The 17,401-nt window shown below is 43.6% G+C and overlaps 1 long non-coding RNA gene across 1 annotated transcript in view; it reads right to left on the bottom strand.

Moving 5' to 3' along the window:
• Nucleotides 1-350: 350 nt before the first annotated feature.
• Nucleotides 351-17,401, bottom strand: part of LOC124510188 (uncharacterized) — a 274,118-nt gene continuing 257,067 nt past the window's right edge. Inside the window, exon 6 of the long non-coding RNA XR_006961639.1 lies at nucleotides 351-467. This is a non-coding gene — a long non-coding RNA (uncharacterized LOC124510188). The remainder of the gene's footprint in view (nucleotides 468-17,401) is intronic.

The following is a 17,401-nucleotide window of genomic DNA, read 5'->3' as shown; positions in this document are numbered from 1 at the left end:
CTGTAGTTGGCATTCAAACTAATTCATTCCTGGGACGCCTGGGGGGCTCAGTCGGTTGGGCGTCCGACTTCGGCTCAGGTCATGATCTCGCGGTCCGTGAGTTCGAGCCCCGCGTCGGGCTCTGGGCTGACGGCTCAGAGCCTGGAGCCTGTTTCCGATTCTGTGTCTCCCTCTCTCTGACCCTCCCCCATTCATGCTCTGTCTCTCTCTGTCTCAAAAATAAATAAATGTTAAAAAAAAATTTAAAAAAAAACTAATTCATTCCTACTCAATCCACCTTGCTCTTACTGCGATGTAAGAGTTGTACTTGGCATCAACATAAAGAATAAATAGCTGCTTACTTACGTGTGTAGGTTTTCGAAGAATAGCAGTTGAGGTGGGTCAGAATGCTCTCCCCTCTCAAACTCATGGGTCTTGAACTTGTCTTTTCTTGTACACATATGCCACGTCTTCCAAATGAAGAAATGCTATAAAGACAGAAACAAATAACAAGCTGACATTCAGCAAAACCACTTGAAAAGTGTTTGTGCTTGAAGGACATGTGTGCTATATGGACACTAGGGAAGGTTTTCGCCAAATTGTATTGTTAGCCATAGAGCCCAGCTCTGAGCAGGCCCTCAGTAAATGTCAGTGGATTCCCAAAGTCTAAGTTCATTGAGGGCGAGAACATGTATCAAGTGTGGTTCTTCAGTCTACCTGGAAGAGATTCAGCTCCGCTTAGGAAGTCCCCTGTTCTTATAATTCTCATTGGAATTAGACTATCACATCAAAATCTCCACATACCTGCCTTCAAATCATTCTAGATAAATTGCTTCCTGGCTTTTTGTTTTTGTCTTCATTCAATGTATAACTACCTGGTAGGTTCTAAAGACCCAACAGTGACCCCTCTAGGGGTTTTCTCTGCCTTCTCTTCCCTTTCTCTCCTATCACTCTTTGGACTGTTTCCTTTGTTTTACCTAATTCACAGAGTTGATTGTCCCTCTTGTATCATGAAGCAGAGGGAAAAACAATGATGAGGACCCAACACTAACCGGAACCTGCAACAAACAGAAGTTGTTGCCAAGGCAACCCAACCAGAGATTCCTGCATCCAGCCATCACAGGGTTGGGGGGAGTTTGGGATGAGATCACTTGAGGGGCAGGGGGACCTTTCAGGAAAAAAGCTGACCTGATAAAGGAACCAAGCAGTTGTCATTCCAAGTGATGTCTTTTTCCTTTTTCCCTTTCTCAATAAAGAGAAGAACTTGCAAAAGCCTTGAAAGATAAGCAGGCTGAGTAAACTAGGTGGGATTTCAAAGGCTCCTGTTCAATTAATCTGACTGCAGCTAGATCAGAACAGTTGTGCTCCTGGGTACAAGCAGAGGGGAGACATTAGGGCAAGGAAACAGAAGGAAAGGGGACAAGGCATTAAACACACTTCTGAACCACTGTGTACGCTATAATAGGAGTGATCGCCTTTATTTATACAATGCCTTTTGTCCAGGATCCTGCGAGCACAGCACAGACATTACCTCCCTGGGCTTCCAAACACCTCTGTGAGCTGAGGATCAAGGACAGGGATTATTTTACAGATGGGAAAACTGGCACTCAAAAACCGCATATGTGCCAAGACCCCTTCACAAGATAGCGGCACAGCCAGAAACAGGATGCAGGTAAAAATAACGACAATCATTTTTTTTAATTGCTTCTTAACATCGTCCCTGCTGGATCGCGATCTATTTCACAAAACTGACTTTAAAGGGCCAAAGTCTCTTCCCTCCCTATCCCGGTGAGGCTGCATGCTCAGAATGTAGTTGTTTAAGCCCCTGACACATGGACTGAAGGGGGTCCCCGATGGGCTTGTGGACTACAGTCGTCACATTAAAATGCTCCTGGACAGCGGTGCAACCGCACTAGACCTCGTTCTCCTGCCCTTTTAGGGGATTCATTTTGGCACCTTTCTGCTCTGTGCATTCTCAAACTGGGAATCTTCATCAATCAAACAAATGTTTATTGGTTGCCTACCATGTTCAGCCCTGGTGCTATGAATGAATAGCAAATGTTACCTAGAGTACTTACCTGCAAAAACGATCGTGTATACCACAGAGCCTTTTACAGAAGATGGAAGGGAAACACAGAGGAAACCAGGAATAAAGGAACAGAAAATGAACTGTTAAGATACCACAGACCAAATGGTGGTAGCAGGTGTGGCACGATTCTGAGAAAAGCATAGTATGGTGACCTGAAGTCAGAGGAGGCTTGACCAAGGAAGGCCTCTTGAGCCACTTGCTAGAGATTTGGTCTGTGAGCGGAAGGAGGTGGTGCCTCTGTGAAACAGACCTCCACACACACCCTCTACACGTGCTCCACAGATAAGGACCTAGCATGCTATATTGTGAATATTTTTTGATTTACCCTGGCAACCTAACTCCTTCCTTGGACTGGGTCCTCCTGAGCAGAGACCGTGCTCTATTCTTCTCTGTATCCCAGTGCTTAGCTCTGTGCCTGGCACATAGTAGGTGATCAGTAAACCTATGATAAGTGAGTAGATGGGTGAATCAGTGAATCAAAAATGTCCTGATGACAATAGCAACAACAATGATATCTAATGCTAGTTTCCATGCGGCAAGAATTCACAGCTAATGTTAAATAAATAAATGATAATTCTAAGTTCCCACAGAGTACAGTAGGCTGTGATTTGGGAGGCGGTTGGATCTTGGCTCAGCCACTTACTATCCTTATGGCCTTAGGACAAGGCTCCAGATCTCTGTTTCTTCACTTATAAAATATGAATGAAATAATTATATTTACCTCACTGGTTGTGGTAAGGTTGAAATTAAATAATGCATGCAAAAATGCTTTGTAAAGTGTAAATCAGATACGAGTCCCAGTCATTATTGCCATCAATAGCATAATTTAGCATACCATTAATTTATGTCACCCATTACATACATTTCCCACCGAAGTACTATTGTAAATCATAGGCCTTTTAAGGCTGAAATGTCCTAATCTGAAGATAAATAAGGCAAAGTTGACATAAAATAATTTCTCCCAAGGTCCAACAGGCAGGACTAGAGCTAGTCTAGTCTAGCAGACTCCTGACCTGTGCTCCCTCCACAAAGCAGCTCTGAGAAGCCCCCCTGAGCAGATTAGTCTCATAAAGACGGAAACTAAGTGGCTGCCTTTCTCCCTTCTTTGTTCTCATCATTCCGTGTCACCACATCAAAACAGAACTGGACACATTCCTGCAGTCACTTCTCGTCTCTACCCTCACTCAAGGCCAGATGCTACATCTCCTTCCTGAAGCTGTGGCAACGCGTGGCCAGCCTCCCAGCTCCAGTCCTACTCCCCACCTCCCATCTGGGCTCTGATGTTAAGTCATCTTTCTCAAGCACCATGTGAACCCATCTCAGACACTTCAAAAGCCTCCGGTTGCTTCTTTTCCTAAAAGCCCCCTTCATGAGGTTTGAACCTCTTAACACAGCCCTTCCCACTCTCACAGAGCCTCTTGGTTGGAGGCTGGGATGACTTCCGTTATCACTATCTACCAAGCCCCCACTAGATCCTCGGTACAAATTTATTAAACTAGAAGAATCATAACAAACCCTATGACATAACCACCCTCCCAGATTCCCCTCTCAGTTGTGACACACAAGCTCACAAATCCCTAGCCAAGCCTTCCTTCCATGCACAGATTCCATGGAACAGATTCCATGACACTTGAGAGAAGCAGCACCTCCAGGAGGGTGCTCATTCATGATATTAACCTTCTTCTCCCTTCTTGTCCATCAGCAGCTGTCCCTTGTTCACGGTCCCCACCCACTTTTCCTTAGCCAGTCAGCAGGAATCCCCTCACCTACCAACCCCACACACATACTCCCACTACCCCTTTGTACTTTGCACAATATACTTGCCATTATCCCCACACAACCACCCGCTCTGGTCTCCTTCAGCAAACCAGGCTCTTTTCCCATTTAGAACTGTGCCCAGGAGGAGGGGCCCTGCCAGACACCCTCACCGTATCTTCTTCCACGTGGTCTCTTTCAAAATGGGATTCTCTTCAGCAGCAGCCAATTAGTACAGAATGTCTGTTGTAGACAGCTCTTAGCATTAAGTGCCAAGAAAGCTACATGGTGTGTGTTTTAGTCTCTGCCTTTGGGGACCTTATGATATAGTTGGTGATACAAGAAATATGCAGAAAATAGTTACGTGGCTTCCAAGGTCCTTACATCTGCAGGCATTTCTCTCCCCACCTTCCATGTGATTTATTTATTCGGCTTGAGCCAGCTGCCGACTGGTTATTTTCATGTCTGAGTCCTTTTTGCACTGTGCTTGTTTATGAAGGTTTCTCTGAGTGTGTCACTTATGCTCAGAGGTATTTCTGTACATATTTTTTTTATGTATGCCCAAGCCCTCCCAGAACATAAGCTGGAGAGAGGGTTGTGGTAATTAGGTCCTTTCTATCACACCACAGACTGCTACATACAGTGGCTTTCAGGAAATACTAGTGACAGAGGCTGGCTGAAAGAGGTCATCTGGCTCAGTTGTTACTGTCACACACACACACACACACACACACACACACACACACACACATTTGGAAGTAGACTCAGTTAGAATCACAGTGCTACCTCTTCCAGAGGAATGTTAATCAACCCACATCACCTTCCTAGTGATCAAGGGACTCTCTAACTTAACATGACACCAGATGAGAAGTGACTAAATATGCAACCAGATGCCCAGGGTCACAAAAATTGCCAGATCACTCATACTGCACTGGCAACACAATTTTACCAAGTACCTCAGGGAATCACTTTCTCCATCCCCTTCTAAATTCAAAATATGCTGTTTCTTCTATGCTTTCCTCATGTAACATATGCTACCTCTTCCTGTTGATTCATTCATTCATTTGCAAATACTTGTTGAGCATCTCTCTATGCTGGTAATAAAACAGTGTGCCAATCAGTCTCTGCTCTTAAAGAGCTTACTGTCTAGTGACAAAACAAGCAGAAATGTAGGAAATCACAGAGTGATAAAGGTCAGAGAAGGCTTTGGTGAATGTCGATAAGAGAATTACCTAACTCAGAAAAGGCAGATTTCCTCAAGAAAGTAACCTGGAAGTTTGACCTATGGATGAGTAGGTCTCAGGCAAGATGTAGGAGGAAGGAGGGAAGTGTCTACAGATGTGAGCACCTTGTAAGCCACATAACTATTTTAGGCGTATTTCTTTGTATCACCAACTAAATCATAAGGCCCCTGAATACGGATTAAAACTTATATACCATGTCACTCTCTTGGCATCTAAAACTAAGACCTGTCTATAGCAGTCATTCAATACCTACTGGCTGTTGCTTTAGAAAACCCTATTTTGATGTATTGGAGCTCTCCAATTCTGAGGAAAAGCACTAGCCCTCAAGTGAGGTATCTCACCAGCCCACGTGGCTTAGTTGACAAAAAGGTGGTTGTAACATGCATCTGATGGGGAGTACTGTCATCCTTTCTTCCTCAGAGAGTTTAGAAAAAATGAGACTCCCCCACACCCCAGTCTTCTTCTGTCATGAGGTGGTGAGAGCTGGGAAGTCTAGAAATATTGGCAAGTAAGAGGAGCCATGGTTGAAGATTTTCTGGAGAGCCTCAGTTGTCCGGTCACTTAGAAACCTTGTTCAGAATCACCCCTGCTATGGACTTCTTGTTCTCATGATGCGGGAAACAAGGTAGGGTGGGGTGTTCACATTCAGGTAGGCACCTCCTCTGTGATCACCCCCGATGCGGGCAAACAGCCCAGTGAGGAGTAAAGAGATGTCAGGAAGGTATCAGAATCCCACCCTTTTTCTCCCCACTCAGCCCTACCTGGCTCTTTACCAAGTCGGGCCGGAAGCACTGCCCGGGAGACAAGACTCCCAACCACCCAGGGCAAAGCATTCAGATGATTTACTCACATGCCGATGACACAAACCTTGGAGAACATAGATTTTAAAACGCATGACTTTTCTGAAAATGCCTGGATAGTGTGAGCTGCAAATAACTAATACTCAGCAAGTAAAACATGCTATCTGAACAGTAGGATTTTGGCTCTTAGGAGATTCTACCCATAAGTCTCCTAAGGCAAGATTCTTCGCAAAGTCATCTTCAGCTAAACTAGGAAATCTATTGAGAGAAATGGGAAAGATATATATATATATATATATATAGAGAGAGAGAGAGAGAGAGAGAGAGAGAGAGAGAGAGAGAGAGAGACACTGACTGACTCCTGGCAAGAGGCAGGAGTAGGACAGCTTTCTTGTCTCCCTTTCAGGAATGTGGGCTCTTGATACTGTGCTTACCACGGGGCTGGTATGTCACAGAGTCATTACAGAACATGGCAAACCATGAGATGAGAATTAAAACAAAAACCAAACCAAAACAAAAAAGGAGAATGAAAAAAAAAGGGAGAAAAGAGAGCAAAGGGCATTTAGAAAACAGATAAAATACAGACTAGAAAATAAAAGACCAGAAACTTTAAAATGAGTTAGAGACAAGTGAAAGCAGTAAGACAAAGGAAAGAGTTGAACGTTAGGCTAAAGATTTCACATGATTAAGAGTTGAAAAATAAGGCCGGGCAAACCGGTGAGAAAACAAAGGGAAGCTCAGAGCTATCAAGGTGAGAGATTAACATGTGGAAGTTAAAAGATGCAAGGTTATGATAAAACTAAAATCCAAAGATAAGTTTAGAGCTGGGGGAAGTGGGGCTAGGAATAGAAAGAACAAGGGTAGGGGGTGGGGAGGAGAGGGCAGAGACAGAGAGAGAGCAGAGGAGAGAAGAAAGGCGGGCACTGGGGGAGGAAGATAAGAGGGGAGGCCCTCAGCTTCTGCTGCACAGTGGAGACAATGTGTCCAGGCTTTCTCCCTTGGCCTCTTTTCCCAGAGGAAAAGCTCTGCTTGGGCCTCCTTCCCCAACTCCTTGTGGCCATCAGCCCTGCGTAAGGGCACAGACTGAGAGTCAGAAATCTGGTGGTCAGGCCCCCACGCTGACTACTTCTATCAACCCCCTAACCCTTCTGGCGTTCACCACCATGTCTGAAGTAGAAAAGTTATCAGTAGCTAAATTGTACCCAGCCCATCAAAGACAGCCCCGGGCCAAGGAGATGCTGTGGGGTAGAGGCACTGGGATCTCCCTAGGTCCTGTCTCCTAGAGTCCCAGCTCTTTGCTCCCCTTTTGTTCTTGCTCCTCTTACCTCCACAGACCGATTTGGTTTGTCTCATTATCCCTCAGTGCCCTCCCTCCATTTGACCTTGTTTTTGGATCATTAAATGAACCCAACGTCTTTCTGGTTCTCTAGGGCGACTCCGGACTTCCCAGCGTGGATCTTAATTCTGCATAATGCTGGGCACGGCAGCTCTGTTTCTTCTGATGGTAACAAACTCGGATTCTAATTCCAACCAGCTGTCTTAGAGCATTGGCCACAAGGGAGATCAGGAGAATATGTGTGTTTGGTTCTACATAAACCCATCCTGACTGCTAGAAAAACAGAGCATGCTGTTCCTATGTGAGGGGGCAGCCCAATTCATTTTCTAAAATCAAGACACTTTGGGGGAAAGCAAATCTCATATTTCTCTTGTTCTTTGCCCTCAACTAATTCTTTGAAGTGTAAAGACAGCACCATGGGAGGAATATATCCTGGTGTTACTACCACAGAGAAATCCTGGGAAGTGAGAGGTTTTTGTTAGCATTGAGATGATGTCCATTCAAAGCTGTCATGCCTGACATTGCTTCCTGTCTCTTCACCTTAATAATGAGTTCCCAGGTATCAAGTGAAGGCTCCCTGAGTAGTGCAACAGGAGAAGCATACATCTGCGGTGCTGCAAGTGACAACAGGGACCGATTTTCATGCTGCTTAAAGCACAAGATATGCCACTCTTACAGCACAGCAGCTCACAAAATCTCCACACGGTGATGATGCTAGAGAAGCGTATCCACTCTGAAGTATCAGATCTTCCTCTTGATCAACTAAACCTGCAGACAGAGCAACTAATTGGGTCCCACGTGCTGGATGCAGAGGGACCTTAAAACTTTTTTTTTTTTCCCCAGAGTGACTTGAGGGTGGAGAACACAGTACAATTTAATGTAGACAACTGTGAAGTGTTGTCTTAGGGCAGGGAATCCATGGAGTGAGCCCAGTGTGCATGTTAAGTGAAACCAAAGAGCTCCAGAGTGGGTCAGGCAAGCCCTGCGAATGACTTGGCTTGGCTAGCTAGGATACCATAGCATCCTCTTGATAAATGTGACCTCCTCTGAAGATCTAGGTCAAGGTAAGGGGAGGGAATATCTTTTGTTGGTTAATCCCAGTGCTATTCATTTCCCCTGCGGCTGGATTAGTGTCCTTTCAAAGAAAGAGCTAGGAAAACAGTAATCAGTGTGTCAGGTTATCAATTGAGGGCTCACAGCTTACCATTCAACCGAAAAAGCAGAGGAGGACTTAGGTAGGAATGTAGTCTCTTCTAAAATCCCCAGACTTTCCTTTATCCACAAGCATGTTCCCCCCAAAAACTTTCAGAACAGCACGCACACCCTCAGACATTTAGAAGGCTTACACCATTGCCTGATGTGGATGTTCTTTGAGATACAGCTCTATAAAAGTCTATAATGATAAGTAATGAGTCCCATTATTCATTTGGGTTTGGCACACATGAAGCTGACACATGTCAGGTGTTTAACCACTCCTCCCTTCTTCTTTCAGGATTTTCTCCAGGTAGAATTTAGAGCGATGTCTCAGCCTTCTTGGTGACTGAGGAATCCAACTCTGTTCTGTCTCGTTTTATGGAAGCAGTGCTGGGATGCCTGGGTAGCTCAGTCGGTTGAGCGTCTGACTTCAGCTCAGGTCATGATCTCGCAGTTCACGAGTACAGGCCCTGAGTCAGGCTCTGTGCTGACAGCTCAGAGCCTGGAGCCTGATTGGGATTCTGTCTCCCCCTCTGCTCACACTCTGTCTCTCAAAAATAAATTTAAAAAAAAAATTAAAAAATTAAAAAAAAAAAAGCAGTGTAGAGCTCAAAATGATTCACCTCCCATCCTCTCAAATCTCAGCTTGGTCACATCCCTAGATTCTGTTGACAAAACTTCCCCGAAACTCCTTTTTTGTGGATACGAGAATAGTCAATGACTCTTCAGCATCTGTGTTTTCAGGATTTTGTGAACATGCGCTCAACCTTTCGCATCTTCTTGTGTTATGAATTACTTGATGCATTTTGACTCACACTCCTTCTGAAACAGCACCTGAATTCATTTTCTTCATGAATCTTCTCTCTGTTGGAAACACTAAAGGCTTTACCGTTCTCCTCATAGGCCCAAGTACATGTTCCTTCCATAGAAGGACTTTTCTACCAGCAGAAATAAATCTCCTAGTATCATCTTAGCACAAATATTTTATTTTATTTCATTTTATTTATATTTTTTAATGAAATTTATTGTCAAATTGGTTTCCATACAACACCCAGTGCTCATCTAAACAGGTACCCTCCTCAATGCCCATCACCCACTTTCCCCTTCCCCAACCCCCCATCAACCCTCCATTTGTTCTCAGTATTTAAAAGTCTCTATGATTGGCCTCCTTCCCTCTCTGTAACTTTCCCCCCCCCCCATCCCCTCCCCTCTGGTCTTCTGTTGAGTTTCTCAGAATCCACATATGAGTGAAAACATATGGTATCTGTCTTTCTCTGCCTGACTTATTTCACTTAGCACAATACCCTCCAGCTCCATCCATGTTGCTACAAATGGCCAGATTTCATTCTTTCTCATTGCCAGTAGTATTCCACTGCATATATAAACCACATCTTCTTTATCCATTCGTCGGTTGATGGACATTTAGGCTCTTTCCATAATTTGGCTATTGTTGAGAGTGCTGCTATAAACATTGGGGTACAAGTGCCCCTATGCATCAGCATTCCTATATCCCTTGGGTAAATTCCTAGCAGTTAGCACAAATATTTTAATAACCCAGTTTCTTTTAATACCTACTGAACCAATGGCAGTAAGATGAAGACAGAGGATCCTCAACCCACAAAGATAATTACGATTTGGGGAGAATCACTAAATATGATAAAATTGTAAAAACCAAAAACAAACAAAATCTGTGAAGATGGAGTAAAATGTTCAGACTGCGTGAGCATTACCTCCAACTCTTCTTTTTAACTCTCAGTGTTCTTGGTAAGTCACACTGACACTGAGTAACAGCAAGAAAAAGAGTTAGGTTGAATTGAGGATAGCAAGAAGTTCAGGATTCCACAGCGAGTGACAAGAGGAACAAGAGATGATCATTTTTAAGATACCACCCATTGGAATATATCAATGACGTATGTTATTTTTAAAAAATAAGAAAAGAGTCAAGCGACTCAATTTTCTTTTACTAGTAGGAATTCAGCTAGAGTAGCTGTGCAGGATGGGGACATTTATTTTATTTTCAGATGCACATATTATGAAAACAGTCCACATGAGAGCCATGAATGTTACCATAATTCTTAAAGGAGCCATCAGAGAGAATGGGCTCTGGAGCTGGATAACAGATACGTATGTCCTTCTAGTGGCGTCACTAAGGAACAACGTGATCAGGACTGAAGTTGTGCACGCAGATTGCCTACACAACCGTATGTAAACTGAATGTCTCAGTGCTCCAGTATTGCCTGCCTGCCTGCCTTAAATCACCATTTCCTAGGTGCCTACCCAAAAGGCTTATCCTCTCCTGCACATCTAATGGGCAATCAAGTAAATGTAATACATTTAGACCTCTAGAGCCGTAGAGTTGGAGAAGACTTTAGTAATAGCCTTGTAACCCAGTTCTTCCTCAGTAATACTGTCTTTCCCTCACATTATAAAATTGGCATTTGCACATTTTAAGGGATATACAGAAGAGTATGGAAATGAAATAATAATCTATAATTCAATTATCAAAGTTCGGGATTTCTTTTCTGAGGGGGAAGGATGCTATATATATATATATATATATATATATATATGTATATGTATATATATATATTTAAATATTTGTATATATCAGTGAACATATGTATGTGTATATATATATATATATATATACATATATATACACACACACACACATTTCTATATACATATGCATACATGGACACATACACTTTTAAGCTTACAAAATTGAGATTCTAACTCGTTTTTAACAATATGTACATAATGTGAATTTTCCCATGTCAATAACTATCCCTCAAAAACCACAATTAATTGGGGTGCCTGGGTGGCTCAGTCAGTTGAGTGTCCGACTTCAGCTCAGGTCATGGTCTCTCATTTCATGACTTTGAGCCCTGCGTTGGGCTCTTTGCTAACAAACAGCTCAGAGCCTGGAGCCTGCTTCAGATTCTGTGTCTCCCTCTCTTTCTCCCCCTCCTCTGCTCATGCTTGCCTCTGTCTCTCAAAAATAAATAAATGTTAAAAAAAATTAATTTATTGACATGAAATTCATATAACATAAAATTAACCATCTAAAAGTGAACAATTCAATGGCCTTTAGTACATTCATGCTGTGTGACTACCACCCTATCTAGGTCCAACACATTTGTCACTTCTAGATAAAACCCCAGACCCATTAAGGAGGTTTCCCCCATTCTTCCCTTCCTCCAGTGCCTGGACACTACCAATCTATCTTCTGTCTCTATTAATTCACCTCCTCTGGATATTTCACGTGGACGTCGTACAATACATGACCTTTTGTGTCTGGCTTCCTTCCCTTAGCATAATGTTTTCAGGGCTCATCAATACTTCATTCTTCTTTATGGATCAAAAATACTCTACCGTATGTATATGCCACAACTGGTTTACCCCTTCACCCATTAATGGGCATTTGGGCTGCTTCTACCTTCTGGCTATTGTGAGTAGTGCTGCTGTAAACAAGTGTGCACGTGTACTTCTTTGACTACCTGTTTTTTGGTCCTTTTGGGACTACACCAAGGAGAGGAACTACAGAGTCATATGGTCATTCTATGTTTAACTTTTTAAGGAAGTACCAAATTGTTTTCTATAGCTTTTTGATCAGTTTACATCTCTACTAGCATCAATGCACGAGGGTTCCAATATCTCCACATTCTCACCAGCCTTTTTTTTTTTCTGTGATAGCCATCCATTACAGTGGGTGTGGAGTGATACCTCATTATGGTAAAACCACAATTTTTAAATGGCATCTGTTTTTTCCATAATATATTAAGTAGTCCCTGCCCTGTTGGCATTCAGGTTGCTTTGAAACTGTCCCTATTATAAATAACTATGTGATGAAATCTTTATTTAAATCTTTAATTAAATCTCATTATTTCCTTAGTGAAAGTTCCTGGGGGCAGTCATCTGACTTTGCAGGTCAAGAAGCTGAGTTAACAGGAGCTGAGATCAGAACTTGCGTTTTCTATACCTCAGTCAGTGCTTTCCTGTGATTTTCTGATGAGGTTGGGTCAGTATTTTATATGGCAGATATATAGCAAATTAGGTGGAACTCAGCTAAAAGCAGGGAATTCTTCAGCGTTGGGTCTGATGCTCTGTGGAAATAACTCCAAAGTCACTGCTGGCACTATTTTCACTCATTCTATTTTGCCGTAAGTAGAAAAAGGGCTGTAAACACAGCAGAATTCTATGCGCTCACACACAGTGTTGTATACTGTGTACCATCAACAATTTTACATGCATCGCCTTCAACAAAGGCTACCATAACTCCATCAATTCTGTAACACGCTATAGACTCTCGGTGGAGTGGGTTCAACCCAATCACACCGAGTCAGCTGCCCTTCTGTGACATTGTTTTTCCACCTCCACGGCATTCCATGGGTGGCTGGAAGAATGATGTGTCGATCTGTGCTGTCATTGACAGACCTCTAGTTAAATGGCATTTTCAATGAGGTTCGAGCTGGAAAGAGAGTGAGATCCAATGATACATTCTGAAGTTTTTAGTGAGATCCCAGAAAGAAATATATCCAGCCACATACAGTGCATAAAACTACAGTCTGTTTCCCCTCTAATTGGTAATAAATGTAAATGTTTAGTTATGCCTGACTAGGGAGCTATGAACAACACATCTGTCTGACTGCTTTTTCAGTCTTCACAAGGACTGCAGCATTTATACCATCTGTAGCTTGTGGAAGAAGAAAGAGACAGAGAGAAAGTAAGACTGAAATTTAGAGAATGGATGTTCTTGGAAGTACACCGGGAATGGATTCATTCAACAAATATTTATTGAGCATCTATATGGCCTGGGCACCAGGCAAGAAAAAGAAGATGCTGTTGATTTGGAGGAGATAATAAGTATCTTCCCTTCCTAAATTCTAAATTAACTGATGGGATATTGTCAGGCAAATGGAGACATAAATGTCAAATTTGGCATTGAAAAAAACTTCCCAGTATCCAGTATTAGGTTGGGGTAGGAGTGGGTTTCCTAAGAATGCATTCCACAATGATATAAGCCCACCTGTCCAGATGCAGGTGGCATGGGAGGACTGCAGGCCTTGTCCACAAGGGCAGAGCATGGACTGTTTATCTCAAGTCCTGGCCAGAAGCAGAGCAGGCAGGCTGTGTGCAGTTCAGCAGGGTCCAGAGAAGAAGAGGAGGAGGCCAGTCTTCCTCTTACACTCAGTGAGATGAGTAAAGGGGCAACAGAGAGACACCAGGACACAAACACAAATACTCTGGCTCTTGGCCCTGCCTCTAGGTTAGGGTCACATGGGAGCTTTAGCAAAACTGAGACTCAGTCCCCAAATGCAGAAATTCTGATTCCTCTGGATTCAGTTTGAGCCCGGGCATGGATATTTTTAAAACTCCCTCATGTAACTGTAAATGTGCATCCAAGGGTAGGGAATCACCTAATAGAAAGTGAGGGGAAAGGAGTCCCCATTCCACACAACTCAGCAGATACAATGAGGGGTATGGATGAGGGGGAGCTCCTAACTTCCAGGCTCTCTCATTCTCCTGGGATAGACTCATGAAAGCAAGCACAATGCTATTTGCTGAGTGCTGTGGGTCCTCAGACAGTGGAAAGACCAAAAACCTGGGGTTCCAGAGACCCCAGGACCATAGACGGCCCAGGTTCTGAAGATCACTGTGGCAAGCTGTGGAAGACACAACCAAGAGAGGGAGGCGGGTGACCACAAGGCCTTCATATGAAGTTACAATAGAGCAAGAGGGAGAATGATGGAAAAAGGAAGCAAGATAGCAAGGGACACAGACTGATCATTAATTAGCATCCTTCAGGGTTCAGACTCGGGATAACAAGCCTTCCTTCTCAGAGCAAGCTGTCCGTGGTCTGCCTTAGCCATATGTACGGACTCCACTGGGGGGCTGTGGGGTGGTGCTGAGGAACTCAAGAGTCTTAAGTTACACTGAGGATTAGAGGAGAGGATGCGTTTCGAGTGCACAGTCTAGAGGCCAGCACAGGGCATGTCCTGATAAGATGTTCAGTGCTACTGTGCGGTTTGCTTCGAGAAGGCAGAACCTGCAGCAGCACAGGGCTTTCCTTGGCTTGTTTGCTTGAGCTCTGATGCACCTGTGTGGAGGGGGAGATCTTTTTTTTTTTTTTAAATGACTTTTCATGGGCTAAAAGTTTTACAGAAATGCCAGATATTTCAGTCCATTTGGGGGGTTCAAATATCATTAATGGCAAGAAAAGAAAGAAAGAAAGAAAGAGAAAGAAAGAAAGAAAGAAAGAAAGAAAGAAAGAAAGAGTTGTGCAATCCCAAACATTAGATCTTAATGAGTTCTACTGAGAACTAGGTGAAACAAGGATTCAGTACCAAACAAGTATTTTTTTTCATTCATTTGATGCTAGTAGCTAACCTGTAAGGTACATCTTTAAAAAAATTTTTAATGTTTATTTATTCTTTGAAAGAGAGACAGAGCACTAGTGAGGGAGGGACCGAGAGGGAGACACAGAATCTGAAGCAGGCTCCAGGCTCTGAGCTGTCAGCACAGAGCCTGACACGGGGCTCGAACTCAGGAACTGCGAGATCATAACCTGAGCCAAAGTTGGATACTTAACCGACTGAACCACCCAGACGCCCCTGTAAGGTACATTTTACAATCCCATTTTACAGACAAGAAACTGAGTTTAGGAGAAGTTAAATAATATTTCTAATGTCAGCTTTTAAGTGACAAAAGAAGGATGAAATATCAAGGCTTTAGGTTCATATCTGTCTCTGTGTCAATTATATTACAGGAACATAACAGTGCTTATTACCATCAGAGACAAGAGCATAGGAAAGCTATGATTCTTTTTTTTTTTAATTTTTTTTTCAACATTTTTATTTATTTTTGGGACAGAGAGAGACAGAGCATGAACGGGGGAGGGGCAGAGAGAGAGGGAGACACAGAATCGGAAACAGGCTCCAGGCTCCGAGCCATCAGCCCAGAGCCTGACGCGGGGCTCGAACTCACGGACCGCGAGATCGTGACCTGGCTGAAGTCGGACGCTTAACCGACTGCGCCACCCAGGCGCCCCGGAAAGCTATGATTCTTAAATCTTCCCGAAGCACTCCCTATAAGTCACCTTTGCGGCATACAGAGAAAGGATTTTACTAGTTTGAGAATTCCTGCTTTGCTCCATCATCCAGAGTCATCACTCTTTCTCCTCTACAACACTGCAAAAATTCCTTGTGTGAAGGCAAGAGCAAATTAATATTCACACTTCCTACAAATTTATTTTTCAAGGGGTCTCTAGGAGACCCTGCAGACTGTGGAAAGATGAGAACTTTCTGAACTCAGAGTCACTTTCTCCCCCAAGTAACTGCTTGCCACGACCCTTACACGAGTGTCTTCACCGCTTGTTTTATGGGCCTGCAGACCATCCACGGGAAATACTGTGCAGAATATTGGCTGTAAACTCCTTAAATTTTCACTTGCAACTTGCGTTTGATGGATGGCCTGGGACCAAGTGAATGAATGAATGTTGGGGAAGACTGATATTGTGGAATTCAAAAGGTAGCAGAGATGCTGTGCTTTACCTAGCGAGCAGTTTTAAGAGGATCACAGCCTTCAAGGGCTGAGCATGTGAGGGTCCGACTCAATGGCTGTGGAGTCTGACAGGACGGCGGGAGGCTGAGAGGGAAACAGAGGTGTCCTCGTCTCTCCCAGGGTCTGGTAACAAAGCCCTTCGCTAGGGCTGTAAGTGCTTGATGTCGTTACTCATCTTAATTTCAAATTCGTTCTTTACTCGAATCAGTCACACCTCGCGTGTCAGCAGCGCCACACAATACCACTGGTCTCCAGGCCTTCCCGGAGGTCATATCTTGGCAGCACTTCCCGCTGACTTGCAATTATCTTCACCTGCCTTTTAAAAAGGCACTTGACAAGGAAATTCATCGTAAGGAGGAAGAAACGGTCACTCCGCATTCGCATTCTCGTAGTCTGTATTCTCGCGAGACGATCGCAAACCAAAGTGGTGCCTCGAAGGAGCTTCGTTCAGCATAGCGGCCTCAGTGCAATTCCATGCACATTTATGGAGCTCATTCTCTGCGTGGGACACTGTGATAGAGACTCTCTGAGCCTCAAGGATAAATGAGTCCTAGGCCTCATCTTTCAGGTGGAAACACTGTAGTGGGGACTAAGATATGTACGTAAGTAACAAGGCTTCCTGGAGTCTCTGTTGTTTAATAGCTATCTACAGTTAGATCACATGAAATTTCACTGCACTGACCGTGAACACCTATGTTACCATCCATCTTATTTAATATAGGTTTAGCCACAGATAAAAAAGTAAAAGGTCACACATATCATTGCAGCACTAACCACTCTGCTGTAGCATGTCATGTCATATTAGAAGTATTTTTGAATACAAGGTTTGAAACATCAGGGGCTATGAATGATGGAGAACTATGAACACACTCCTTTGTAACGTAAGGGTACTCCAATGGTGTTTTAGGTCTAAGAGTTTCCTATCGAGAACTCTTAAAGTTTCAGCCTCTCAGAGGGACTTTTGGATCAGCACACGTTTGTGGAATGCCTACTCTGTGCTGGCCATTAAGCTGGGTCCTAGGGAACAGGTACCGAGATAATTAAGAGACATTTCCTGCCTTTAAGTAGCCATCAGCCTGTGAGGTGTACAAAAACAGATAATTTCAATACCTGACGTTGGGGGCTCAGGCAGAGAATCACACGGCACACGGTACTGGCAGTCGACCCAGGACATGGATAGCCCAGCAGAGGGTTTGAAAGGCTTCTGGAAGAAATAACTGCTCTTCTAGGCCTTGAAGGTTAGTATTAGGCGAAGAAAAATGTGAAGGGAAGTTCAGGTAGAGGGAAAAGAAAAGGCACGGAGAACAGAAGTGTGTGGTGTTGGGGGAAATCCTTAGTTTTTCAGAGTTAAGCACAATTCAGAAGATGGTGGATGTTGTTGGACAGGCAGATAGGTCAGGACTAAGAAGGCCTTGGGCACCACGTTAGGTGGTTTAGGCCT

This window comes from Lynx rufus, unplaced genomic scaffold (genome assembly GCF_022079265.1).
Source record: "Lynx rufus isolate CCGP_SWC_20201006 ecotype Redwood Valley unplaced genomic scaffold, mLynRuf1.p SCAF_15, whole genome shotgun sequence".
In the NCBI taxonomy this organism is placed as follows: Eukaryota; Metazoa; Chordata; class Mammalia; order Carnivora; family Felidae; genus Lynx; species Lynx rufus.
This window is presented reverse-complemented; position numbering and strand designations above follow the sequence as displayed.